We start from the raw sequence: 27,792 nt of genomic DNA, 5'->3' as shown, positions 1-27,792 counted from the left end.
TTTATTCTAAATTTACTATATCCAACGTAGAAATCTCTCGTCTTCCCCAAACCATGGATTTTTCCCACACAGCGCCCGTATACCACACTGTAGTTTTACACCACTTATTGCCCTCTCACTGTAGATACATTTTATTGCATAAGTAGGATGATTTTTTTTGGTAAGAGCAATGTTTGTTCAACACATCTTTTAGCAAATCTCGAGGATGAGATTTTTTCTTAAGGGGGGTAGTGTTGTAACACCCCAAAAATTTAACCCTGATTTATCAATTAGAATTTTGCCAGGAAATTAAATTTTTATTTTCTGGATTTATCTTTTGATTTCAAAACCTCTTTTTCTTTAATATTGTGGAGTTTTTACCCCAAGTGAAAACTTTCCAAAAAAATATATTATTGGACTTATATACCCTCTCAAGAAAACATTTCTTTTATTAGCGGATTTATTTGCATAATTGTTTTTCCTGAGCCTTATTCTTTCAAAAATGATTATCATAAGTTTCAGAGCTCTATTTGCACTACAACCCTTTCAGAAAATTCTTTAAAATTCTCACCAAAATTTGGGGATGTCATGTGATGTTCCCACATCACTTTTGTGCAAAAATATCTTTTAGTCAATGGAGGTTTTGAGCTCTACCCCAAGTTTTCAAAATTGGTCCAGTTTGTAATTTGGCACTGTAACCTATTTAAATATTTCTTTAAAAAAAATTACAAATATTTGGAGATGTTAGTAGGAGTATATAATTCAACTATATGCATTAACCCACTGGTGTTCTTTGAAAAATTTGAGTAAAACATCCTCTTTTGCTCTCTGGCTTAGTTTGGTATTTTCTACTGCAACCATATTTTAACTTGCCTTTTTTTCCCTTGATTCTTTCCTGCTTGTAGTCCTCCCTACCAAACCCTTAAATCCAGGAGAATGGACCCATTGGAGTATTTTTGGTCCATGAAACTATGCCCTTTACTTTCTGTCCAGTATTGGTTTTCTCAAAAACTTGCTCTAACAAGTTTTTGATTTTGACAAACTAACCTTGCCATCATCACTTGTACCTAAGGAGACTATGATCTGGAGTTTTTGGCCACCCCAAGAGATGCCTAGATGACCATAGCATTCTGTCAAACACCTTGTGTGCATGGCCAGTTTTGGCTTGGTTTTTAGTTTGCATTGTGGGCTTGATCCCCTGACCAAACCAGCATGTCCACCAAGCCCCTAGATAACTCTAACCTAGACCTGTTAATCCCCAGCCCCACCCAAGCCTCCTGGCATGCCTTGGCATTTTGCCGAACGCCTGGCGTGCATGCTCTAGACGCGCCCAGAGCGCAAATTTTGCACGCGCGCGCACCGAGCCGCCGCGTCTCGCCGCCGCCCTCCCCGCGCCCGTGCTGACCCTTGGCCACTCGCAGCCATCGCACCCGACCCCTCCCTCGCCGCAGAGCCGCCCCGCCCACCTCCTGGCACCCCACAGAGCCACCGTCAGGTCGGCCATGGTGGCTAGCTGACGGCCGCAGCAGGCCCCGGCCGTGGCAGCACCGCCCGAGCCACTCCAGCGCGCCAGCTGCCCTCTGGAACAGCTCGAGCTCATCCGCGAGCTCGTTTGCTAGCGCACGTCGCCGCCACGTCGCCCTGCAGCTACAGAACGGCAGTTCACCATCGATCCTATCCACGGCCGCCGTCGGAACCGACCTCAACCACTATAAAAGGGACCCCGAGCTCCTCCAAGACCCCAGGCAACCTCAAGCCATCCCCCTAGGGCTCCCTTAGCCGGCAATCGATGGGGAGAGGCCTTCTTCCTCGTCTCCGGCCGGTTCGGTCGCCGCCACACTCCGGTGCCGTGCGTCGTGAGCTGAGCCTCCCCTGCCCTTCCAGCACCGCCATTAGACTCTCCTAGACCGTGCGGAGCCACCCAACGCCTCAGCCTCGACCGGAAACCACCGGAGCGCAAACCCCCAATTGCTCCCGAAACGCCGTCCGCCGCGAAGCTCGCCGCCAGCGACTCCCTGCGTCCCCGCCAGCCTTTCGACCAAGGGGAGGACCGCCCTAGACTGGCGGATCCATCTCTGCCCTCGGGGCCCCGTGGGGAGCCGCCGTTCGCCGGCGTCGATCGCCGGAGCCCCGCCTCTGCTCAGACAGAGGAGGAAGGAGGCGGGCGACTGGTCAAACCTGACCAGTGGGCCCAAGGGACCCACTGTCAGTGACCCACGAGCCGGTCCACGCTGGATTAAGTGGAAGCGTAAACCCAGAAGTACGTCTCCTCCGAAACGTTTTTCTTTTTCTGTTTTTTTTAAAACAGAGTTTTGACTAAACTTTGACTGGCCATAACTTTTTAAATATAAGTCCAAATGACTTGATTCTTTTTTTGTTATTTCTAAAATTCTGTCTAGTTTATTTTCATATTTATTTGGAAATTTTCCAGACACTTTTTTGTATTGTATTAAAATTATGTGTTAATTTAAATTTCCTCAAAATAGGACTTTGGAGAGAGAAGAAAACTTTCAAAAAGTTTTTGGGATGCACCCTGCCTCTCCACAACTTGAAGGAAAGCATTCTGAACCCTGGCATAATATTATGTGTGTTGTTTGATACGGTTACAACACCACCTTAACACAAAGTATTCATTATTTTATGTGATGATATGATCATACTCATGAGTGCATAATGAATGTTCCTTGCTGTTGGAATTTGATATGCTTGTGATAGTAATCACCCTTGTATGCCTTTCATGCCTACCGGAAGGAATCCGGGAAAGCCTCTGTCTTGGGTAGACACGAGCTTGTCTCTAGTCTCCGCCGAGACGGTTGTGTCCGGTATGGCATAGTAAGGTATGATGAGTGGGGATTCTGTCTGTTGGTTGAAACACATTTGCTATGCTAATCATGCAGGGAATACTTAAACCTCCTGAGTCGGCCGTAGATCGAGTCTTGTTCCAGTAACCCCCATACTTGTTTTGTACTACCACTTGTCCCTGCCATAGGTAGGGTATGGTTCAGTAAGTTGTCAACCCCTTACCTAGCACACACCGTACAGAGAGGCCATGGTGGAAGATACCGGAGGCATCCGGTAGGCATGCCACCTGGTCCGGGGGCATGGGTGTTTTGGTTGTAGCTGAAGTGGTAGCTCCCCTAGTTTGCGCGCGGTATAAATTTTGTGATCCCATGCTAAGTCGAGGTTGTAGCGTCCCCACTTAGAGTTTCGCTTAACGGGTGTCGTGGGTGATTCCAGATACCGGTAAGTTAGGCTGGTGTGTGCGGTTAGGTGTGTTTTCAATTAAAAGACCATAGACGGAATTAGTCCCGATGGACTAAAGAAATCTGTTACCCGTGGGTAAAGAGTACACCCTCTGCAGAGATTATACATCTATTCGAATAGCCGTGTCCATGGGTAAGGACTACAGTCTGGGATGGGTCAACTGTCGGTCTTAGTGTCGGTCTTCGGAGGAAAAATTGCTAAACCAGAACATGGATCATGACTTGTGACTCATGATGATTATGATTGCTATTATTATGGACTAACTATTTACATTATTTGAATTATTGAGTATCCCTGGGACGGTTCTACCTCCTGGATATTCACTGTGATCATTCTCTTATAAGCCCTTTATGTGGCGTCGCTCAGACGCCCGACTGTGGCATGCTTGTTATTTAAATTATTTATAAGCCCTTTATGTGGTGTCGCTCAGACACCCGACTGTGGCATGCTTGTTATTTAAATTACTTATAAGCCCTTTATGTGGCGTCGCACAGACGCCCGACTGTGGCATGCTTGTTATTTCTATTATTTATAAGCCCTTTATGTGGTGTCGCATAGACGCCCGACTGTGGCATGCTTGTTATTTCTTTTATTTATATGCCCTTTATGTGGTGTCGCTCAGACGCCCGACTGAGGCATGATTTATCTTATTATCCTTTCGAGGCATCGCTTCAGACACCCGATCGGTGCATTCTATTTCTACTCCCTTATTGCATATTCATGTCGTATATGAATAACTTGCTTGCGTGCATCATGGATTTTTATTTCGTGACTGACGTTGTGATCATAGAATATTTCAGAGAATGATTACCATTTGTTATGTTATACCTGTGTTCGTAATGTTTGCGAGTACATTCAAAAGTACTCACTGGCTTGTCCCTGGCTATTGTCTTGGCCAGATTTCTTGCATGGAGAAGAGCGTTGCGATGACAGCCCCGGAACCCATGCAAAGGTGATAGCAGCCTCGCGAAGATAGGAGTTATCCTGGTCAGCTGTTCCTGTGGGAAATGGAGTCCCATAGACGCAGATGAACCACAAACCGCTTCCGCCATCAGCCACTAGAAACCATTTGTTGTACTCATAGGCCACAATGGTCTTGTACTACATATTATGTACGTTGCTTGGAATTTCTGTATCAAGTTGGTGCCTCATCAGCTAACAGTAATCCTGGGGCTGATGAGCACAAGGATCATTTTTTGGGAAATTGATACCCCGAAAATCCGGTCCTGATAGACAGCTACCCCATTGTGAAGCGGGTGCCACCTTCCGTGCACGACACCGAAGGCCTGCCGTTCATGAAGCATGGTTGTGTCTTTAGTGCGCACCGTCGGATGAATGACATGCTGGGACACGCTATCCCTGATTTATGCTGCTTCAGCTTGGATGAGTCTCCATCGTGTGGAACCATACTAGAAAGCTGCAACAATGATTCCCGTTGCCCACCGCTATGGATCATGCCATCCATAAAGAACACCTGGGACTGGAACCTGGAGGAGGACATGTAGCCCATCTATAATGTGTAAGTGGGGTATGGTAAATTGTGAACGGTGGCGCTGTGAATATACGTAGACTAGTCGTGCACAAATTTATCACATGAATTGGAGATGAACTTGTGTGGCATACTGGCATTTGTCCTTTAGAATTTATTACTAGTAAATGTGTTATGTGTATGTGCAACTTGTGTGGTTGTTGCACGGGATCCAACATGCTCTTTGAGAAAAAAAAAGGTGGCACAGCTTTGAATATAGGTGACGTGGCGGCATCGTACAGTAGCATCATTCGCTATAGTTGTAATACTCCTACTAGGATGACAACTCCTGTAAAACCTTGCGCTTGGCTCTTTGCCTCTTCGGGAGGTTCAACAGTTCGTACTCATGTGAACCTTGCACTTGGCTCTTCGCCTCTTCAGAAGGTCCAACAATGATGATACTACAGTACAATATGCTGCTGGCAATCTGACACCAATTGAACTGCTGCATGTCCACCGCGAGGGAGAGGGCGAGCGAGAGGGAGAGGGAGAGGGCGTTGTAATCAAAACCCTCTCCTCGTCCTATGAGCCACCGCGCGCATGGGCGAGGGAGAGGCATAGTAAGCAAGCTTCTCCTTGTTCGGCGAGTTGATGGGACACATCAAAGAAGTACTAGTACTAGTCCTTTCTGGTTAAGGCCCCTCCCAATGCTCCACCTTGTACAGGTGCTAAGCCTTCCATGTAGGCAAAAAATCTGATGTGGCGAGCTATTTAAGAGGAGAGAGATGAGTGTGGTGACCCCAGGAAGGAATAATGCTAAGCGCGTGAACCTAGGCAAAACATTTAAAGGAAGGAAGCCCACTAATACATGAAGAGCTTTAGTTGCTAAATCATTAAATGAAGCAAGCTTAGCAACCATAAGCTAAGCACCTATGCATTGGGGAGTATAGTTACTAAGCTATTTAATGTGCTTAGCACCTCATCTAAGCACCCATGCATTGGCAGCAGCCTAATATGGCTTAATTTGAAAGGAGAAAAATACATTGCCGGTCAACGTATGTAACAATACGCTCTTTACGGTCATTATATATAGTTTTGCGGTGATTATAAATCACTAGCTCATCGTAGAGCACCGTATTGCACCCTACTAACCGGCCACATAGTCGACGTAGCACTTTGTTGACTGGTTAAATTGTCACCTGGTTTCTGGGTCCCACCTGTCAGTTGGCGGAGCAAAGATATGAGTTAAACAAAACTTTACGCAGGCGCGACAGGAGTCCAACCCTTGCGCGTGAACCACCCTGGCTGTGTATGTGAGTGCATGCACGTGTACTCCCTCGGTCTTCCAACAAAGAGTGTACATCGGCTAAAAAACAAAGAGTGTACATCTACACTTCCAATGCATTTAGCCTTTAATCTAAAATCGATATTAATTGACTAATGCACCAACTTGTGCTCTAGCTATAGGCTACATGTCTATCCTTAATTACAGCATGCAACCTTGATTTAATCTTCTTCTCTCAATGGTCGCCTGCACACATAAGTCTGCTACTTTTGGGTGTTAATTATGCCCTGGTCAATGTGCATATCTCTAAATGTACAGTCTTTCACGAACGTAGGGAGCAGGTTGAGCACTTGAGCATGAGCGTGTGTGTTGCGTCGTGTGTTGTGTGCCGCATGGGTGCGTGAGACTACCCACGGTGGGAGTAACATAGGTAGTAACATCACACATATCTAGATAAAATAGATGATGTGGCAAGCAATAAATGAAGAAATGGAGGAAAGTGGTAACATAGCTAGTTACTAGTAGTGTGAGTAACATCACACATATCTAGATAAAATGAGTCTATAGCCTAAGAAATGAAGTGTTTCACGTTACCACACATATGTTACTCCCCACTATAGAGGTAGTAACATAGACTAGTAACATGTGAATGTTACTAGTCTATGTTACTACCCATTGTGGCTAGTCTGAGTGTTGCGCGCGTCCATGTGTACGTGTGAGTGTTGCATGTTGCATGCATGCATGTATGAGGCTTTTACTCCCTCCCATTGACATGTTTATATTTCAAGCTTCATCTGTTCCCTCCGTATGGTGATACTCCCTCTGTTCCCAAATACGGAGTAAAAGCCTCCCTCTATTCCGAAATACAGAGTATTTGTCTTTCTAGAGATTTCAAAAAGTGACTACGTACGGAACAAAATGAGTGAATCTACACTCTAAAATGTGTCTACATACATCCGTATGTTGTATGCCATTTCAATGTCTAAAAAGACAATATTTAGGAATGGAGGGAGTAGAAAATAAACATTAAGTTCTCTTGTTTTTCCCTCCTTGGTCATGGTGCACAACCAAAGATGACTTATTTACCTGGATGGAGGGAGTAGATGGTCAAAGTTTGACACAAAATTGATGCATTGGTAAACATAATTTTTTGAGGAAACGAGTGCATTAATTGAGTGTTTTTGCAAACTACAAAAATTATTCCACCACTCATCATCTACCTTGGTTGATGAGATTTTTGAATTGAGCCCTATAAACCGGAAAGGAGGTAGTACTAGTACTCCTACATTATTGGCGCCGGGTGCCTTGGCCAATGTTTCATCTTGTTGGATAGGATGATGAGCGTACAGGCATAGGAATACTGTAGATAGGAAGTCTTCGCGATCCATTATTCGTCATCTTGGTCAGGGAGAACTATTCAACTAGTCTTCACAGTGAAGTGACAATACACGCTGTAACAGATGGGACACTTAATTAATAAGCTGAACCGGCGTGTTGGTGTTACTAAATCAGCCTTACCCAGTACGGCCATCATGTTTGCCAGTGGAGCACGCTTCCGCAAATACGACTACGCACCTCTCTCCTCCATTAACTGACATATGGGCCCTCTTGAGGTAGACCCACATGTCATCGGTGTAACTATTTACACTCCGAAGGATGGTATATCCTGGTAGTAATACTAGTAGAATTGAGATTTAATGCACTTTCTTCCCCGTCTTTCACTCTTCTTCCTCCTCTCTTCTTCTTCCTCCTCTCTTCCCCATCATCGGCCGCACACCATTTCCCCCTGCTCACTGCTCGCCCGCCCGCACCATCTTCCTTGGTAGCTCGCGCGTACCATACCCCCCCCCCCCCCCGCTCACTGCTCGGCCACACACGCCATCTTCTTCGCTCGCCTACCCGAATCCACTTCCCCGCTCGCTCGCAAGCACCGAAAACCCCAGTCACTCAGCTCCCTAAAAAACCCTATGGCAGAACCGACTAAAACGCAGAGCCGCGATTGGAATTCCCTCCCTGATGTTCTCTTGGAGCAGATATGTAATTGTATGGACCTGCTCAGCACCGTCCGTCTGGCTGCATGCTCGGTGTCTTTGTACCGTCCACTCGTTTGCAACCGGCCTGCTCTTTTCAAGACACCCTACTTGATGATGCCTGATCCTCGTAGGTGGCCTAGACACCGACTTGACGATCCTACGGAGGTTGCCGTGGTACCCCTCGACATGCTACCACTACCCGTCCACCTGTCCTTCATGCGCGGCCACTACTGGGCGGGCATGAAGGCCAACTGGATGGTCCTCATCCACCAATCTGGTAGTCCGTGGTGTCTCGTGGATATCTACACCCAGCTAGAGATCACCCTTCCATCATTGGATACCGCCGCCATCGAGCCTCGCGGCCCGCCGGACACTCCTGCCTACTAAGCACGAGATGCATCGAGCTTTTGGCTCGACCTCTGTTTGCTGAAGGTTGTAATCTGCGAAGTGCCCACACCATCAGAAGACTACATGGATTACAAGCTCATTGCCGTGTTCAACATGGGATTAGTCTATCTGGAATCCGGTCGCCATACGTGGTTATGGCTCATCGTCAATCCTCTTCAACCAACATTTCTGTCTGATGCTATAGTGCATGATGGCATCCTTTACGCGGTCGACGCACAGATTGCCTGCCTATACTGCTGGAATCTATCATCGTGTAATTGTTCTATCTCATCTCATCTTTACCTTATGAATACGACTGCCTGTTCATTGTTACAAATTTAGAATATATAGTATGTCTATAACAACATCATTGCTATATGTTCCTCTCATTTCCTAGATTTTTATGACCACACATGTTATTGTTAGAGTTGATATGAGAACAATTGGCATCTAATGATTGTTAGAATAGATATTGTGAGTATAACCTCACGATTGCTATATGTTACTCTCATTTCTAGGATTTTTATAACAACGCATGTTAGTGCTTAGAGTTGATATGATAATTGTAGTAAGTGCTATGGTAGCATATGAGTAGGCCCTGTCATATCTGTTTTCCTCTCATTGTTACATGATGTTTGAACCATGATATATTGCTAGAATATGAAAGCCATTGGCTTATTTTTTTAACTTGGGGTATGATTGTGACTACAGCCTTGCAATACCATGTCTATGATATGTGTTACTGTTATAATAATCTTAATTCCACACATACTCTGAACATGATTGTTTATTTTTGTCCTTTTGGTCTCCAATTTGAATTGTTGCAGCAGACGCAAATGCGCTGGCCTTCATGATTCCAGGATCTGGAATCATACCAACCGATGGGTGGTGGTTTATCGCTCGTTCAGCTGAAGATGGTCATTTGATGCTCATTTGCATGTACCAAATTACCAAACCATTTCATCAAACCACATGCAGTACAATGCCTGGGGCGTTCGTGACATTGATGGCTATGGCTGCTTCGTGTTCGAGAAATATCCCAGCTCCGTTAGGCCAGGCGTATTCAACTGGAGGCGGGTTTACAACCTCGGCAACCACTCCATGTTCCTCGGGCTCAATTATCCGATCATCCAACCAATCATCAATCATAACACCAGTGATGATTACCGTGCTATGCAACTTCCATTCGCCAGGGGGAATTGTGTTTACACATCATACCATGGGTTTCATGAATCACCATATCCAGAGATTCGTCGACACAGCTTGTTGCCAGATAATCTTCAGTGTGTGAAACACATCAAGCTTCCATGCGATGGATGGCTTTTGCAAACCCGACATGCGGCGATGTGGTTCATGCCAACAGCAAATATGCACAACTTGATTCGTACTGATATCTAGACTGAGCCATGTATCCTGCTACTGTAGCACGACCCTCTTTTGTGGATATTATGTACTGTTGTTAGTTTGAAGGACTCCTCTAGTTTGAAGGATAGATACCTTTCTGGGATCAAGTGCATCCTAACTCACCTGTGTAGCATGTACTGAAAATGATGATGGAGATGATGTGCTTGTTGGTGAAAGTGTTGTCCAATGGGAATTATATTTTGTATTACTCATGTAGCCTACAAAGTCTGTCGCACAGCCTTGTAACTTCTTACCCCATTTCAAAATTTGTACTAGTCCTCTACACTGTATATTGCGCTACTCGTACTACTACCTCCCTCCTGGTTTACTGGTCCCCTTCGTAATTTGTGTCAAATTTTGACCATAAATTTCACTGACTAAATGTTAATGCAGGTCACAAAAAATTATATCGTTTTATTTGTATTTGAACATAGTGTCCAATGGAATAATTTTCGGTGACATGCATTGACATTTTGTTAGTTAAACCTATGGTTAAAATGTGACACTAAATACGACTAGTAAGTAGTACAGTAGCAGTACTAGTATAGGTCGGTCAAATTATTCATCATGTCCTCACATTGAATTGACATGACAACACGCTGCGCGTGAGGTGACACAAGAATCCCGGCGGCATGTTCGGGTATTGTGGACTTCAGATTTGGAGTACTACCACTTATTTGTTGAAATATTTCATCATTCACTTAAAACAGTCGATTGATCATACATTGAGTACCATCTAACTGGAATTAACCGATGCAACTCCAAGACGGATTGGCCGGTGTTGCTGGCTGGCGTCAAGTTCGATCCCACGGATCAGGAGCTGATCGAGCACCTTGAGGCCAAAGTGAGTGCTGACAGCGCGATTTGTCACCGTCTCATCGATTTGTTCATACCAACCATCGTCAGTGCGCACGGCATATGCTACACCCATCCTGAGAAACTTCCAGGTAAGACACCGATCTGTAGTCTAGTTGCACAAACATATTCCTTTGTTTATAGCTCTATTTTTGTTTTTAGACGCAGACCTAGTGAAGCAATTACAATTTGACAGTTAATAAAAAGTGAAACAAGTGACTGCGACATGCCAAAGATGTTATGAAAATGCCAACTACGTACACTAAAACCTGTATTCGACAATACTGCACGTATCACACTGAGTGGCCTAAGCAAGCATTTCTTCCAGCGCAATTCCAAGGAGTTCAAAAGGGGCACGTGGACGCATCGCAAGATATAGTCGGAGTGCGGCATGCACACGATGTTGCACAAGACCGGCAATACCTTGCCGGTGATGGTCAATGGCCGGCAGACGGGCAGCAAAAAGGTTCTGGTGCTGCACACCAACAAGAACTTCGACCATTCCCGCAAAAAAAAGAACTTCGACCAGCAGAGGACCAACTGGGTGATGCACCAGTACCACCTCGGGGACCTGGAGCAAGAGAAGGAGCGGGAGCTGGTCCTCTGCATGATTTTCTACCAAACGAACACTAGGGCCAGGACTAAAAAGATTATAAGTTAGTTGGTATTGGTACTTGTACTACCTTGTCGTCCGCAAATTGGTATTGTTGTTAACGATCTTTCGGTATGAACTTGGCATTTGCTTCCAACCATCATGCCGAGGGTCGATGTGGATATAAAGCTGAATCATTTGTTTCGAAACGAATTTTCAGGCACCTGATTTTTATTTGATGGGTAGCATAAGCACCTGCTGTTCGAATTCCCAGTTCTCCAAATTTTTCGAAACAAGTGCATGCACTTATTATCACGATGAAAAAACAATATACTTGCTGCATCCCAGTTATCAGTCTGTACTTGCAGAATTCTCTCGTTTATTGAGCAGGTATTTTTTTTTAGGTCGAGCAAGTTTCAACTGGGTTGTAGACTACCCAGGCTTGGTTTTGTTTTTAACAGCCCTAGCCCATGACGACAATGGGGCACAAAGATCATGCAGGTATCTACTGGCCTCTGGCCTGCCAGCGTTAGTTATATTTTGTCTTACAACATCCGCAGGCAATTTTTTTACTGAATCAAACAGACAACCCAGTTTCTATTTTCCTCTTGAAACGCCATGTCCTACTTCCGTCTTATAATCTCTACCTATAGTTTTACTAGTTCATATACACGTATCATTAAATTGAAAATACATAAAGTTCCCTTTTCATATTTACATCCTTATTTTTGTTGTTGTTTTCCATCGTAGCGCTGACCTTTTTACCACTGGTTTTCCCTTAAACCAACTCAATTGTCCCACGTCTTGTTTGTTTACAAAAACAAAACGATTTTTTGGCAAATCAATACATTCTTAAAAAATGTTTATCATTTCGGGATTACAACAGTTCGGACTCCACCAAAATATGCAAAATAAGGTTGAACTTTTTTGACCATGGTCCTGGGTAGAAAATGGGTTGTAATAAATTACTTAAGAAGTAGCAAATGGGCTGCAAATTATTAAAAACTAGCAAATGGGCTCTATGTTGTCTGCCACAGATTTGGAGGCTGCCTTGTGGGCCTACTAAGTTCATGCGTACACAAGGTTTCTCAAAATAGAAACTTAGTCAACAATTGACTCTACCAACGTCAGACAGTTAGATGTCAATCTAACGGCAATCGTGCTTCTTCAGTCTATGATCTTCCTGCTCTAGCCGCCCAAACCAGTGTCGGCGGAACCGCCTGCTCCCACCTCCCGTTGCTGGCTGTGTTGCTGGGCAGGCCTCACGGCCCCACCATACTCGCATCCCTGGCATGGTTATCCCTCTACTCACCCACACCTCCTCTAATTTTCTGGCGACGGCAGCCGAACCATTCAACCCTCGTACTCCCCACTGCGTGGGCAGCCACTGTCGTGTCTTCCCCGGCTCTGTGTCGTTCCCTTCGTAGGCCTTGCCGTTGTCCACCGCCCTCGCGCTCTCGGCTCAGCGTGGTCAACATGGTCAACGAACGACATCCATCGGAAGTGGACTGTACGTGGAGAGGCTGACAGCTGGGTCCACGGCCGCACACAAGGAAATGCCTCCTTATTATGTGCCAAATAATGATTCCTCCACCTGACATCTGGGACCAACCGAAAGGGCCTTTGTATTTCGCGATAAAAATGTTCCCGCTCTGACAGCTCGGACCCACCACTTGTATCTTCGACGCAAGGATGTGCTTCCTTATTACGCACAAAAAATGAATACTCCCCCTGCTAGCTGGGACCCACCATATGGGAAGCTGACTTGTGGGCCTACTAAGATGACGGGGACGGAGGGCTTTGTCAAATTAGTCAATATGAACGATTCTAGCTCCAGTGACCGTACGATGTCCATCGAACGGCCGTAGTGCTTCTTGATGTAGGGTGGAACCCTATACGTCCGATCTTTCACGAAAGGAGCGGATCCCAAATAAGAACATGAAGAACACGAGGGGAAAACGAGGGGAAACACAAGAGGAACTCTTAAACCAACAAGATATGGTCACACATATGCTAGATCCTCGGAACACGAGAGGAGGTACAAGATCCAAATCCAACAAAGGACGATACAAAGGGTAACCGGTTCTTCTCCGCGAGGAGGTCTTGATGGGGCCACAAAAGAAGGGGGTCTTGAATCCAACATGGATCGTCTCCGTAGAGGGGCCGCTGTCTCTCTCGTGGAGCAGATCCGTATGGATGAGCAATGCTCTATCTCACATATGAGCTAAACAATGCTAACCCTAGAAAGAGGGAGATGGGAGAGTATATATAGTCTAGGGGGCCGAAAGGGTACATGGGCCTCAGCCCTTTACTGTGCGCAGACAGACGGCGCCGGATGTCCGGGCGACGGGCCAGAAGTCCGGGCAAGGAGTCCGGTTGTCCGGGCTGGTGGAGTTAGCTTTATAGGTTCTGGTGCGTCGCGCCGGATGTCCGGGCTTCTGGCCGGATTTCCGGGCTCGGGCCGGATGTCCGGGGCCTGTAGATGTTGGGCAGCTGGGAGGCTACTGAGGAGGATGCTCCAGGGACCGGATGTCCGGGGTCCTGGCCGGATGTCCGGGGCCTTGGAGGTGTTCTTGACTCTTCTCGTTAGTTCTCTTCATCCATGGACTTGGCGACTTGTCCATCTTCATGTACATCTCCGGGAGGGTCCTCTTGACACGTAATCATGCATAGCATTTCGGATTTAGGTAGTAGCCATGTTTCGAGTGGATCATACGTGATATCACTAAGGAAAGAAGTCACCCCGTTCTCGAGAGCTCTAGCTCGTGCTCGTGTCATAGGTCCTCTTGGATCTTGATGATACGATAGTAGGTCCATGGGGATGATCGTAGGATGCTCCGCATCATCTCCCCTCCCTTGGGAAAGATCTGACCTCGGATCCAAATCCTCGTCACCATGGTACGGGGAGAGATCTTTGATGTTGAAGATGTCGCTCACGGAGTACTTGTCGCGTGGGATGTCGATCTTGTAGGGATTGTTGTTGTAGTGTGCAAGCACCTTGAAGGGTCCATCGGCTCGTGGTACAAGTTTGGACTTGCGTTCGTTGGGGAAGTGGTCCTTGCGAAGGTGTAGCCACACAAGATCTCCAACATTGAATATCATGGGTTGCTTGTTGACGTTGAGCTTGGTCGCGAGTCATTGTACTTGGCATTCAATGGTGTGCCTTGTATCTTCATGCATCTTCTTGAGGTAGTTGACTCGAGCACTCGCGTCCATGTTTGTGCGCTCTTGTAGCGGTAGAGGAAGAATGTCCAATGGTGACAACGGGTTGAAGCCATAGACGACCTCGAAGGGGGACTTGCCGGTAGTGGAATATCTCGCATGGTTGTTGGCGTACTCGGCGATAGGTAGGCACTCCTCCCACTCCTTGATGTTCTTCTTTATCAACACGCGTAGTAGAGTGGAGAGCGTGCGGTTCGTCACCTCCGTTTGGCCATCGGTTTGTGGATGGTATGCCGAAGAGAACAAAAGCTTGATTCCGAGCATGGCGCACAAAGTCTTCCAAAAGTTATTCAAGAACTTGACGTCGCGGTCTGAGACAATCGTCTTTGGCACTGCATATGAAGTCGCAAGATTTCCCAACAAAAGATATTTGCAACATGTGAAGCATCGTCTATCTTGTTGCATGGAGAATTGGTCCACAACAACAAAGACGGAATCCTTTCCATTTCTAGTTCTAGGCAAACCAAGTAAAAAATCCATGCTAATATCTTCCCATGGTTGATATGGAATTGGAAGTGGCATGTAAAGGCCATGAGATTGAGCTTTAGACTTAGCTTTACGACATGTAGAACATCGGTTGGTGAAGCGGTTGATGTCGCGAAACATCTTAGGCCAAAAGTAGTTCTTGGAGAGCGTGGCAAATGTCTTGTCGCGTCCAAAATGTCCCATTAGTCCTCCTCCATGAGATTCTTGCAAAAGTAACAAACGAAGAGAAGACTCGGGGATGCAAAGTTTGTTAACTCTCATAAGATAACCATCCTTGAGGTAATATCGATCCCAAGAAGTATGCGTCAAACACTTGACATAAGGAATAGCAAAAGTAAGATCATGCTCATACAAGTCTTTTATGTGCTCAAAACCAATGACATTCAACTCAAGTTGAGTAACAAGCATGCATATACGGGAATGTGCATCCGCCACAACATTTTCCTTACCTTTGATGTACTTGATGACATAAGGAAAAGACTCGATGAATTCACTCCATTTAGCATGACGCTTGTTCAACTTAGTTTGACCCTTAAGATATTTAAGTGTTTCATGGTCGGTATGGATGACAAATTCATGAGGGCGAAGGTAATGTTCCCATTCATGCAAAACTCGCACTAAAGCATATAGCTCTTTGTCATAGATGGGGTAATTGAGTTGCGCTCCGGAAAGTTTCTCACTAAAGTATGCTATGGGGCGCTTCTCTTGCGTTAACACACCTCCTATGCCATTAGCACTAGAATCACAATGAATTTCAAAAGGTTTGTCAAAGTTGGGTAGTGCAAGCATGGGAGCATGAGTAAGAAAATTCTTAAGCTCATTGAATGCGCTATCTTGTGATGGTCCCCAAACAAAGGGTGCATTCTTCTTGCTCAAAGCATGTAAAGGAGATGCGATAGTGCTAAAATCCTTCACAAATCAACAGTAGAAACCGGCTAAACCAAGAAAACTATGCACTTGTTGCAAATTGCTTGGTTGGGGCCAAGTTTTAATAGCATTGATCTTAGATTCATCAACCTGAACACCCTTGGAAGATACTACCAAACCCAGGAAAACAAGTTTATCAACACCAAAGAGGCATTTTTCCATATTAGCATAAAGTTGCTCTTTTCGAAGAGTTTGTAGCACGGTGCGAAGGTGGGTGACATGCTCTTTGAGAGATTTGCTAAAAACAAGGATATCGTCGAAGTAGACCACAACAAACTCACCAATGTAAGGGTGAAACACATAATGCATAAGACGCATGAAAGTACCGGGTGCTTCCGATAAACCCATAGGCATGACTAACCACTCATACAAACCAAACTTTGTTTTGAAAGTGGTTTTCCATTCATCACCCTCTTGTATGCGTATTTGATAGTAACCACTTTTAAGATCAATTTTGGAGAAAATAGTGGCACCGCTAAGTTCATCTAGCATATCGTCAAGGCGTGGAATGGGGTACCTATAGCGAACGGTGATAGCATTGATTGGTCTACAATCGGAACACATGCGAAAACTACCGTCTCTTTTTGGCACAAGAATGACCGGTACGGCACAAGGACTCAAACTTTCACGCACATGTCCATGATCTATGAGATGCTTTACTTGCGTTTGTATTTCTTTGGTTTCTTCGGGGTTGACTCGGTAGGGAGCCTTGTTTGGAAGTGGTGCTCCGGGGATGAGGTCGATGCGGTGCTTGATTCCTCGTAGTGGAGGTAGACCCGGAGGTAGCTCGTCGGGGAAAACATCTTTAAATTCCTGCAATAAAGAAGAGAACACCAAAGGTAGATTGTGAGAGGTGTTAGTTTTTGGTGCCTCGTCCTTGCACAATAGGACATTGTGCAGGACACTTGATGGGTTCTCACACAATTCTCTCATCTCACGTTTGGTGGCAAATAGGACTAAGTTTTTCTTGTCTCTCATCGTGGAGGCACTCAATTTGGGATTGTGGCGCTCACTCTCTTTTTGGTGGGTCGCTCACTCACTATTCTCTCCACGATGGGTGACTTGCTTGTCGGCGAGCACTTGGCTTGGAGACATCGGTCGTAGCACAAACTCCCCTCCTTTCATCTTGAAGCTATAGTGGTTTGTGCGTCCGTTGTGGATGACACCACAGTCAAATTGCCATGGCCGTCCAAGAAGGAGGTGGCAAACGGTCATCGGAAGGACATCACACTCCAAAGTGTCTTTGTAAGCTTCGATCTTGAAAGAAACTTGTACTCTATGCTCGATTTGCAAAGTGTCGGTGTCGCTTAGCCATTGAACCTTGTAGGGGTGCGGGTGCTTCATCTTGACCAATTGAAGCTTGGAGCATAGTTCTTCACTTGCTCAGTTATGGCAACTCCCTCCATCGATGATGACCTTAACGGACCTTCCATTGATGCCGGCCTTTGTGTGGAAGATATGGCATCTTTCGTCTTCGTCTTGTTGATGTTAAAGAGTCAAGACCTTGGAGTCAACAAGAGCGGGGCTTGAATCTTCATCGCAAAAGGCTTGATCATCTTCATCTTCGTTGTTCACTTGGCGGTGCATGGCCACTTGCTCAAGGGCTTCTATTTCTCCTTCACTCATTGAGTCATAGGTTCCGTCGTTGTTGAGGATCATGGTGCGCTTGTTTGTGCACTCAAAGGACATGTGGACTCGGCCCCCGCATGTGAAGCATTTGAAGGAACTTGTCTTGATGGTCTCATCGGTTGGGGTAGATGATGATGAAGCTTTCGGCTTGAAGTTGCTTGTAGTAGGAGGACGACTTGAGCTTGTCGAAGTTTTCTTGTAACTTGACTTGTCGCAGTTGCTTGTAGATGGCTTGGTTGAGGTAGAAGGTGTGGGAGTCGTTGACGCTTGGGAGTTGGAGAAACCATATGACTTGGATGAGAACTTGGCATACTTGATGTCATCTTGCACTTGACGTTCCGCTTTGGTTGCTTGGTGCACTAGCTCAATGAGGTTCGAGTATGGTTGGAAGTCGGCGATCTTCTTGATAGGATGATTGAGTCCATTCAAGAACCGTGCCATAGTTTGCTCATCATCTTTCGTGACATTGGCTCTTATCATGGCAATCTCCATTTCCTTGTAATACTCTTCAACGCTCTTGGTTCCTTGCTTGAGTAGTTGGAGCTTCTTGAAGAGGTCGCGGTTGTAGTTGTTTGGCATGAAACGTGCTTTCATGACATCCTTCATTTGCGCCCAAGTAGTGATGGGTGGTTCTCCTCTTGCCTCTCGGCGCTCAATGACTTGTTCCCACCAAATGAGGACGTAATCTATTTTCAAAACTATGACGTATTTTGTAGCAAATTCGGAAACTATAGCATGCTTTGGAGAAAAATCAAATCTAGCACCCCGTCGCCCAGGTGTTGGCCGAAAAGGGTGTTTTCGGCCACCTGTTGGCCGAAATAGGGTTTTCGGCCTTGCCTTGGCCGAAAAGGTGTGGAGCTGGCCGAAAAGGGTGTTTTCGGCCACCCTTTGGCCGAAATAGACTTTTTGGTCAAATGAAGGCCGAAAAGTACTTTTTGGTCAAGTGTAGGCCAAAAAGTACTTTTTTGTCAAGTGTAGGCCGAAGTTGCATGGCTCATGCATTAGGCTGAAATGTTTTTTCCCGCCACCTGTTTCCCGCCATATGTTCCCGCCAACCCCTTCCCGCCATATGTTCCCGCCAACCCTTTCCCGCCATACCGTAGTCATTCTTTCCCGCCATTTTCCCCTCTCTATCTATAAAACCCCCTTCAGGCGGAGGTGGATAAGCATTCCAGTGTAGTGTAGTCGAGATGTCCCATTATCCATTCGATCATAGTTTTCACCCTGGGATGAGCAGGACTCTTCTAAGTCTAGCTACTGATTTTAGGATGGACAATAGGATAGTTCCATGGGACGAACTCACAGGTAGTGACACCATAATGAATGAGTTGGCTCACGAATTACGTAGGTCTGGGTGGCCATAAAGGACCTATGAGGAGGTACATAAAGAACTTCTTAGGTTGCATGAAAGGTGGAAGAAGGTAGTGGTGCCGAAGAGTGAAACTTTCAGAAGGATTGCAAAAGTTATGCCCATTTTAATCCGAGTAGATGATTTTTCATATAAAACACTTTTTAATCCGAGTTTGTATGCAAAAGTTATGCCCATTTTACTAAATTCCAGAGAGATTTTGCAAATAAAGTCGAAATTCATATTTGTAAATTTTCCCAACAACTACACCACATATCACATGGGAAACTTATTTTATTTTATTTTTTTGACATTTCCATCATTTTCTTTTATTTTTTTAAAACTGAAAAGGCGGTCCAGGGGGGGTCAAAGAAAGTTAGTAATGGCGCACCTTCACAAAGTGTGCCATTACTATGTGTATGACTTGGTCAAACCTTGGTCAAAGTTAGTAATGGCGCACCTGTGCAAAGTGCGTCATTACTAAGTTTGACCAAGGTTTGACCCAATCATACACATAGTAATGGCGCACCTTGTACAGGTGCGCCATTACTATGTCAACTAGTAATGGCGCACTATCCCCTGGTGTGCCACTGCTAACAATTTTTTTTCAAAACTAGTAATGGCGCACCACACACCAGGTGCGCCATTAGTAATATGTCATTAATGGCGCACCTGTATCTGGTGCACCACTGCTATATAGCAGTGGCGCACCACATACATGGTGCGCCATTAATGTCCATATTAGCTATAGCCCTTTTCCTAGAATTGCGGGAAAGGCTATGGTGGTGCTATGCGGAAGTGGTGGTGGTATGCGGAAGAGTATGTGGGCACCGGGACAAAATTGGGGAAAGTTAGGCGGAAAGGAAGCGGTGGATGGAAGTGTTGCTGCCAGGGCCCGGATGTCCGGGCTGATGGCCGGATGTCCAGGGTAGGCCGGATGTCTGGGCTGTCGGGCCAGATGTCCGGGCTGTCGGGCCGGATGTCTGGGCTCCGGATCCGTGGACGAACTCGATGAACACCGCGTGGAGAGGTCAAATCCGGGGCAAAATTCGGAAGATTTTGTGGATGGAAATTGGGGAAAAGCTAGATCTACCTGCAACACACGAAATCCGCGGATCAAATCCAACAAAACTTCATCACACCAACAAATCACAAAAAACAAATTGGGGCTATTTTTGTGGGGCAATTTATGAATTAGGAACAAAATCAACAAAACTAGGCTAGAAAACAAAGAGAGGGGGCTCTGAAATCGTGATCAACGTGGCTCATGATACCAAGATAATGTAGGGTGGAACCCTATATGGCCAATCTTTCACGAAAGGAGCAGATCCCAACTAAGAACACGAGGGGAAAACGAGTGGAAACACAAGAGGAACTCTCAAACCAACAAGATATAGTCACACATATGCTAGATCCTCGGAACACGAGAGGAGGTACAAGATCCAAATCCAAAAAAGGACGATACAGAGGGTAACCGGTTCTTCTCCGTGAGGAGGTCTTGATGGGGCCACCCAAGAAGGGGGTCTTGAATCCAACATGGATCGTCTCCGTAGAGGGGCCGCGGTATCTCTCGTGGAGCAGATCCGTATGGATGAGCAATGCTCTATCTCACATATGAGCTAAACCAATGCTAACCCTAGAAAGAGGGAGATGGGAGAGTATATATAGTCTAGGGGGCGAAAGGGTACAGGGGCCTCGGCCCTTTACTGTGCGCACATAGACGGGGCCGGATGTCCGGGCGATGGGCCGCATGTCCGGGCCTTCCCGAAGGGCGGGATGTCCGGGCTAGGAGGCCGGATGTCCGGGCTGGAGGAGTCAGCTTCTGTAGGTTCTGGTGCGTGGCGCCGGATGTCCGGGCTTCTGGCCGGATTTCCGGGCTCGGGCCGGATGTCCGGGGCCTGTAGATGTTGGGCGGCTGGGAGGCTGCTGAGGAGGATGCTCCAGGGGCCGGATGTCCGGGGTCCTGGCAGGATGTCCGTGGCCAGGGAGGTGTTCTTGACTCTTCCCGTTGGTTCTCTTCATCCATGGACTTGGCGACTTGTCTGTCTTCATGTACATCTCCGGGAGGGTCCTATTGACACCTAATCATGCATAGCATATCGGACTTAGGTAGTAGCCATGTCTCGAGTGGATCATACGTGATATCACTAAGGAAAGAAGTCACCTCGTTCTCGAGAGCTCTAGCTCGTGCTCGTGTCATAGGTCCTCTTGGCTCTTGATGAGACGATGGTAGGTCCATGGGGATGACCGTAGGATGCTCCGCATCACTTCTTCAACCTCTGGTCTTCTTGCTGTAGCCGCCCAAACAAGCGTCGGCCGTGCCGCCTGCTCCTGCCTCTCATGTCCGGCTATGCTGCCACCGCTGGCCATTCCATCCCTCTATACTCACCCACACCTCCTATTATTCTCCGGCGACGCCAGCCTCACACTCAACCGAAGCAGTCAACCCACGTAGTCCCCTCCATGTGGGCATCCACTGTCGCGTCTTCCCTGGCTCTACGTCGTCCCCTTCCTAGGCCTCGTCGTCGTCCACCGCCCAGGTGCTCTCAGCGCGGCATGGTCAATGTGGTCATCGAACGACTTCCATTGGAAGAGTACTATACGTGGAGAGGCTGGCAGCTGGGTCCACGGCCGTAGCAAGGAAATGCCTCCTTATTACGCGCAAAATAATGATTCCTCCACCTGACAGCAGGGAACCATCGGACGGGCCACTGTATTTCGTGAAAAAAAAACATTTCTCCCTGACTGCTGGGACCCATCAGCTACATCTTTGCACGCAAGGAAGTGCCTGATAGTCGGGACCGACCTGGTCGAAGCGTACGTAGCGTTGTCATTCTGGTCGCGAACGTGTACGTACATACGATCGGTCTGTCTGCAGGCTGCAGCGATGAACCGTGGCCGTGTAAGGAAGGGCATGTGTCATAGTAGAGGCGTGCATGTGTCGTAGTAGAGGCGCGCACGTAGCATGTACACGTACGTACAGCGGCCAGGGTGCAAGAAAGTAAATACGGCCACGTACGTACATAGGGGGCGGGGTCTCGAATGCCTACTCGCGCATACGTACGGCCAGGGCTCGTGTACATGGCTGGGTCGGAACGGAGAACCCACGTCGTCGTCGTGTTCACGGGCAGGCAACGGAATGTGTCGTGTTCATCGGGAGGCAATGGAACGCGTGCTGTTCATCGGGAGCCAACCGGCTTGGACGGAACAGCCGATGGAAATGAGGCTTGGCGTACCACAGAACGGAGGAAACAGCCTTGTGTCCGACCGGCCATGGTCGAAACGGGATCCTGTTCATCGAGAGGGGTCTGGCGTACCGTAAAATGGAGGAAATGGACCTCCTACGGTCGAAACTGGGTCCTCTTGATTGGGAGGGGTGTGGCGTACTGCAAAACGGAGGAAACCGACTTGTGTTGGAGCGCTACGGTCAAAACAGGGGGTCCTGTTCATCGGGAGGTGTTCATCTCGACCGTCGACTGCCTCCACGGGCTACTGTTCATCCACCGTCGACTGCCTCCACGGGCTCCTGTTCATTCACCGTCGACCTCCTCCAGGCTCCACCTGCGACTGTTCATCCAGGGGCTCCTGTTCATCCAGCTTCCACCGCGCGCTCCACCACCGGCTACTGTTCAACCAGCCCTCTCCATGGGGTCCTGTTCAACCACCCCTCCATGGGCTACTGTTCATCCAGCCCTCCACCGGCTACTATTCAACAAGCTCTCCACGGGCTCCTGTTCATCCAACCCTCCACGGGTTCCTGTTCATCCACCGGCTCGATCAATCAAGGTCCTATTCATCCAGAGGCAACGACTCTACTACCACAGGGTCCTGTTCATCCAACTCCCCACAGGGAACTGTTCATCCAAACCCCCCAACAACGCTCACTGTTCATCCAGAGGCAGCATCGATCGGCTTTAGTTAGCAGCATGTAGCGACCAGACCTCAAATGGCCTGTGCTGCTGTGCACCAGTGTCATCCCTGGATCAGTAATGCTGACACGCACAGTACAAATGGAGGATTTATAACAGAGTAGCAATCACACACTTATTACATCGAATATCTCCGAAGAGATTAAGTATGAATAACATGGCTTAAGGCCATCTAATAACGATAACAGCGGAAGACTTGGAAGATAAGTGAGTCCATCAACTCCAGCGGCATCACTGAGTACAAGACCACGACCTAAGGCACCTTACTCGTCGTCTGAAAAGTCTGCAACATGAAACGTTGCAGCCCGAAAATGGGTCAGCACATAGAATATGCTGGCAAAGTAACACATAGAGAGCAATGAACAATAATAATGCTATACTATATGCATATGTGGCTGGTGGAAAGGCTCTATGGTTACAGTTTTTGCGAAAAGCCAATTTTATCCTACTGCAAAGGAATAAATTTTATTTAACTATCATGGTGGTTGAAACATTGAGAAGGTACCTCCAACTCAATCCCAATTAAGTGTCATCATTAACCCAACAAAATTAATTATAAGTATCACGGTGATGAGATTCAAATGATAATCCAGATACTAGATACTCAAGTTGTCCATAACCGGGGACACGGCTAATCATGATCAGTTTGTACACTCTGTAGAGGTTTGCGCACTTTTCCCCACAAGACTCGATCGCCTCCGCTTGACTCTCGCACTGCATGATGTTTGAGAAACGGATGATCGAGACACAGTCTTTCAGAAACAATCACTCTTTACTCTGGGTGGACCGGTACACCTACTTTCCCCTACATCTGCTAGCCCACCTCTTCAAGAGATCCTGTAACCTACTCAACTATGCTAGAGCCCATAATAGCTTGTGGCTGCACACGGAAGTTTCTAGCATGAATAATCTTATGATCCCTTTGAGCCTGGGTGGCGGACCTTATACATACAGACAACACTGGGTTCTCCAGGTGCCTCAATCCACCCAGATGTGAGTTTTAGTTGCCACCTTAAGTTGAACCATTAATAAACATCTCACATCTGTCATGGATATCTCTCAAACCCAATCCACGTCTACGAGCATAGCATGGCAATAATAAAAGCAACGTAGAAGTAACTCCCAAGGGTTTGATAAGAAAACAGGTAATAGGTACTACCTCAACTACTTCCCAATACCCACAGTTTAATTAGATCCTAATCATGCAATGTTTGAGGGAAATAGATCTAATGCAATAAAAACTGGGTATGAACGGGGTATGATCAAAGTGTTACTTGCCTTGCTGATGATCCGCAAAACCTAGCGAGTCGAAGTAACAAGCGGCACACTCCGGGTACTCTATCGCAAACAAACAAGCATACAATTAGTACTCAACTAATGCACAGGTAAAACTCGAATGAAAGATCCAACCAGAAAGTTCAACTTAAGAACTCCGGTTTGCAAAAAGAATCAACTCGAAAGAAGCAACGAAAGTCAAACGGCGAAAGAAAGAAACTTCGTTTGCTAATCTGGATCTAGGTCAAATTTTACTGTAGCAAAAACTTGTTTGAGTAGATTAATCGGAAAGAGAATTTCGAGACGAAACTGTAGGCGCTTGAATCGCCTGATTCCGATAAACGAGCGAGACGTTAAACAGATTCGAAAATTTGATCAGAAATCGAATCTGAGAAAATAACGACAAAAACCGACGAAAAAGAAAAACGGACGAACGGTTAAATAACGGATGTTCGTTAACAGAGAAAAACCGACGAACGCGTTCGTTAAAACGAACGGTTCGGTGAACGCTCGTGAAATAAGATAACCGAAAAAAAACCGATCTAGGGTTTTTTTTAAACAAAAGGTTTTTTTTACAGAAAACCGGTCAACAGCAAAACGGCCGGCGGCAGCAGTACCTCGGCGGGGCTCCGGCGAGGGGCTCCGGCGGGCGGGGCTCGGGCGGCGAGGGTGCGGGGCTCGGGGGGGCTCCGGCGGCGAGGGGGCGGGGCTCCGGCGCTCCCGGCGGCGGGTGACGAGGCAAACGGCGGGCGGCGGCGGCTAGATGCGGCGGCGGCGGCGGGCTCCTCCGGCGGCGGTGACGAGGAAAACGGAGGGGGGGTATTTATGAGGGGGGGTGCTCCGGCTTGGGGGAAGGGCAAACCCGAGGCGGCGGCGGCGTCGTGGCGATGGCGGACTCCGGAGGCGGCGCGTCGCGTGCTGGAAGAGGAGAGGCGACGGGGTGGGCCGTCGGCTGGGCTCGGCCCAGTCGGCGCGGCGCGTTTGTTTTTTTTTTAAAGGTTTCGCGGAAAATATTCCGTAGAAAAATAAATAAAAATCAGAAAAATATGAAATGAATTTTCCCCGTCTAGTTAGAAAATCTAGAATAGGGTGAACATTTTTAAAATCAAAAATAAATATTTTGAAAACATGCATATTTTTAAATGCAAATAAAATCCAGTTAAATTCCAAATAATGATTTTAACATTTTTCCTCCAGTATTTCAATGTTTTGGAGAAGTCATATTTTCTCCTCTCGTTTATTTAAAATGAAATATTTTTCCAGAGAGAAAAATAATTAAAAATCCCGATCCTCGTTTGAAAAATCAAATAAGAAAATTCGAGAAAATCCCCAACTCTCTCCGAGGGTCCTTGAGTTGCTTAGGATTTATCGAGGATTTGTCAAAATGCAACAAAACATGATATGCAAATGATGATCTATGTATAACATTCCAAATTGAAAATTTGGGATGTTACACAGCAGTAGCAAAGGAATCACTCGGGTTCAGTTGACAGCAAGGGATAGGTCGATCACTCGGGTTCAGTAACGCATAGCCTGCAGTGCGATCGCAAGGGTTCAGTTAGAGCCCAACGCCTCGCTCGGGTTTAGTTAGAGCCCAAAGCCTCGCACACACGCGCGTACGTACGAGAGAAACGTGCATCGCTCGGCCCCCGACCACCCACCGTAACCGGGAACTCCAAGATATTTTCCTCGCCCTCGCTTCTACCACGGTTTTTTCCGTCATGGACGGCCCAAAGAATGTCATGCAGCTGTGATATGTCTCCAACGTATCTATAAATTTTGATCGTTCCATGCTATTATATTATCTGTTTGGATGTTTAATGGGCTTTAATATGCTCTTTTATATTATTTTTGGGACTAACCTATTAACCGAAGGCCCAGTGCCAGTTTCTATTTTTTCGCCTATTTCGGTATTTTTGCAGAAAAGGAATACCAACCGGAATCCAAACGGAATGAAACCTTCGCGATGATCTTTCTTGGAACAAACGCAATCCTGAAGACTTGGAGTCGGACTCTGGAACTCCGCGAGGCGGCCACGAGGCAGGAGGGCGCGCCCAGGGGGGTAGGCGCGCCCCACACCCTCGTGGGCCCCACGGAGCTCCACCGACGTACTTCTTTCACCTATATATATACTCTTATACTCTAAAAACATTAGGGGAGGCCGCGAAACCACTTTTCCACCGCCGCAACCTTCTGTACCCGTGAGATCCCATCTTTGGGCCTTTTCCGATGATCTGCCGGAGGGGGAATCAATCACGGAGGGCTTCTACATCAACACCATAGCCTCTTCGATGATGTGTGAGTAGTTTACCACAGACCTTCGGGTCCATAGTTATTAGCTAGATGGCTTCTTCTCTCTCTTTGGTTCTCAATACAAAGTCCTCCTCGATGTTCTTGGAGATCTATTCGATGTAATACTCTTTTGCGGTGTGTTTGCCGAGATCCGATGAATTGTGGATTTATGATCAAGATTATCTATGAATAATATTTGGTTCTTCTCTGAATTCTTATATGCTTGATTTGATATCTTTGCAAGTCTCTTCGAATTATCGGTTTAGTTTGGCCTACTAGATTGATCTTTCTTGCAATGGGAGAAGTGCTTAGCTTTCGGTTCAATCTTGCGGTGTCCTTTCCTAGTGACAGTAGGGGAAGCAAGGCACATATTGTATTGTTGCCATCGAGGATAAAAAGATGGGATTTATATCATATTGCTTGAGTTTATCCCTCTACATCATGTCATCTTGCTTAATGTGTTATTCTGTTCTTATGAACTTAATACTCTAGATGCATGCTGGATAGCGGTCGATGTGTGGAGTAATAGTAGTAGATGCAGAATCGTTTCAGTCTACTTGACATGGACGTGATACCTATATTCATGATCATTGCCTAGATATTCTCATAACTATGTGTGTTTCTATCAATTGCTCGGCAGTAATTTGTTCACCCACCGTAATATATGCTATCTTGAGAGAAACCACTAGTAAAACCTATGGCCCCCGGGTCTCTTTCTTATTATATTGCATCTCTTTTATTTACATCGCATCTTGTTTTACTATTTTGCAATCTTTACTTTCCAATCTATACAACAAAAATACCAAAAATATTTATCTTACTATCTTTATTAGATCTCACTTTTGTGAGTGACCGTGAAGGGATTGACAACCCCTTTATTGTGTTGGTTGCAAGGTTCTTGATTGTTTGTGCAGGTACTAGGTGACTTGCGTGTTATCTCCTACTGGATTGATACCTTGGTTCTCAAAAACTTAGGGAAATACTTACGCTGCTTTGCTGCATCACCCTTTCCTCTTCAAGGGAAAACCAACGCATGCTCAAGAGGTAGCAAGAAGGATCTCTGGCGCCGTTGCCGGGGAGGTTTACGCCAAGTCAAGTCAAGATTTGATCTCCCGTCAACTTGCCAATTTCTGGCGCCGTTGCCGGGGAGATCTACGCTCAACTCAAGACATACCAAGTACCCATCATAAACTCTTCTCCCTCGCATTACATTATTTGCCATTCGCCTCTCGTTCTCCTCTCCCCCACTTCTAAAACGATTTTCAAAAACCTTTGCCTTTTCTTCGCCTCTTTTCCGTTCGCCTGCTTCTTGTGTCCTTGGGTGTTTGTGTGCCTGTTTGCTCTGATGGCTTTACCAAAAAGCGGTGATCCCCACCTTAGAAGGTTGGAAGAAATTAAAAACAACGTTAGAAGCTTT

Source organism: Aegilops tauschii, chromosome 2 (assembly GCF_002575655.3).
Source record: "Aegilops tauschii subsp. strangulata cultivar AL8/78 chromosome 2, Aet v6.0, whole genome shotgun sequence".
Lineage (NCBI taxonomy): Eukaryota > Viridiplantae > Streptophyta > Magnoliopsida > Poales > Poaceae > Aegilops > Aegilops tauschii.
Note: the sequence above shows the minus strand (reverse complement) of the source record.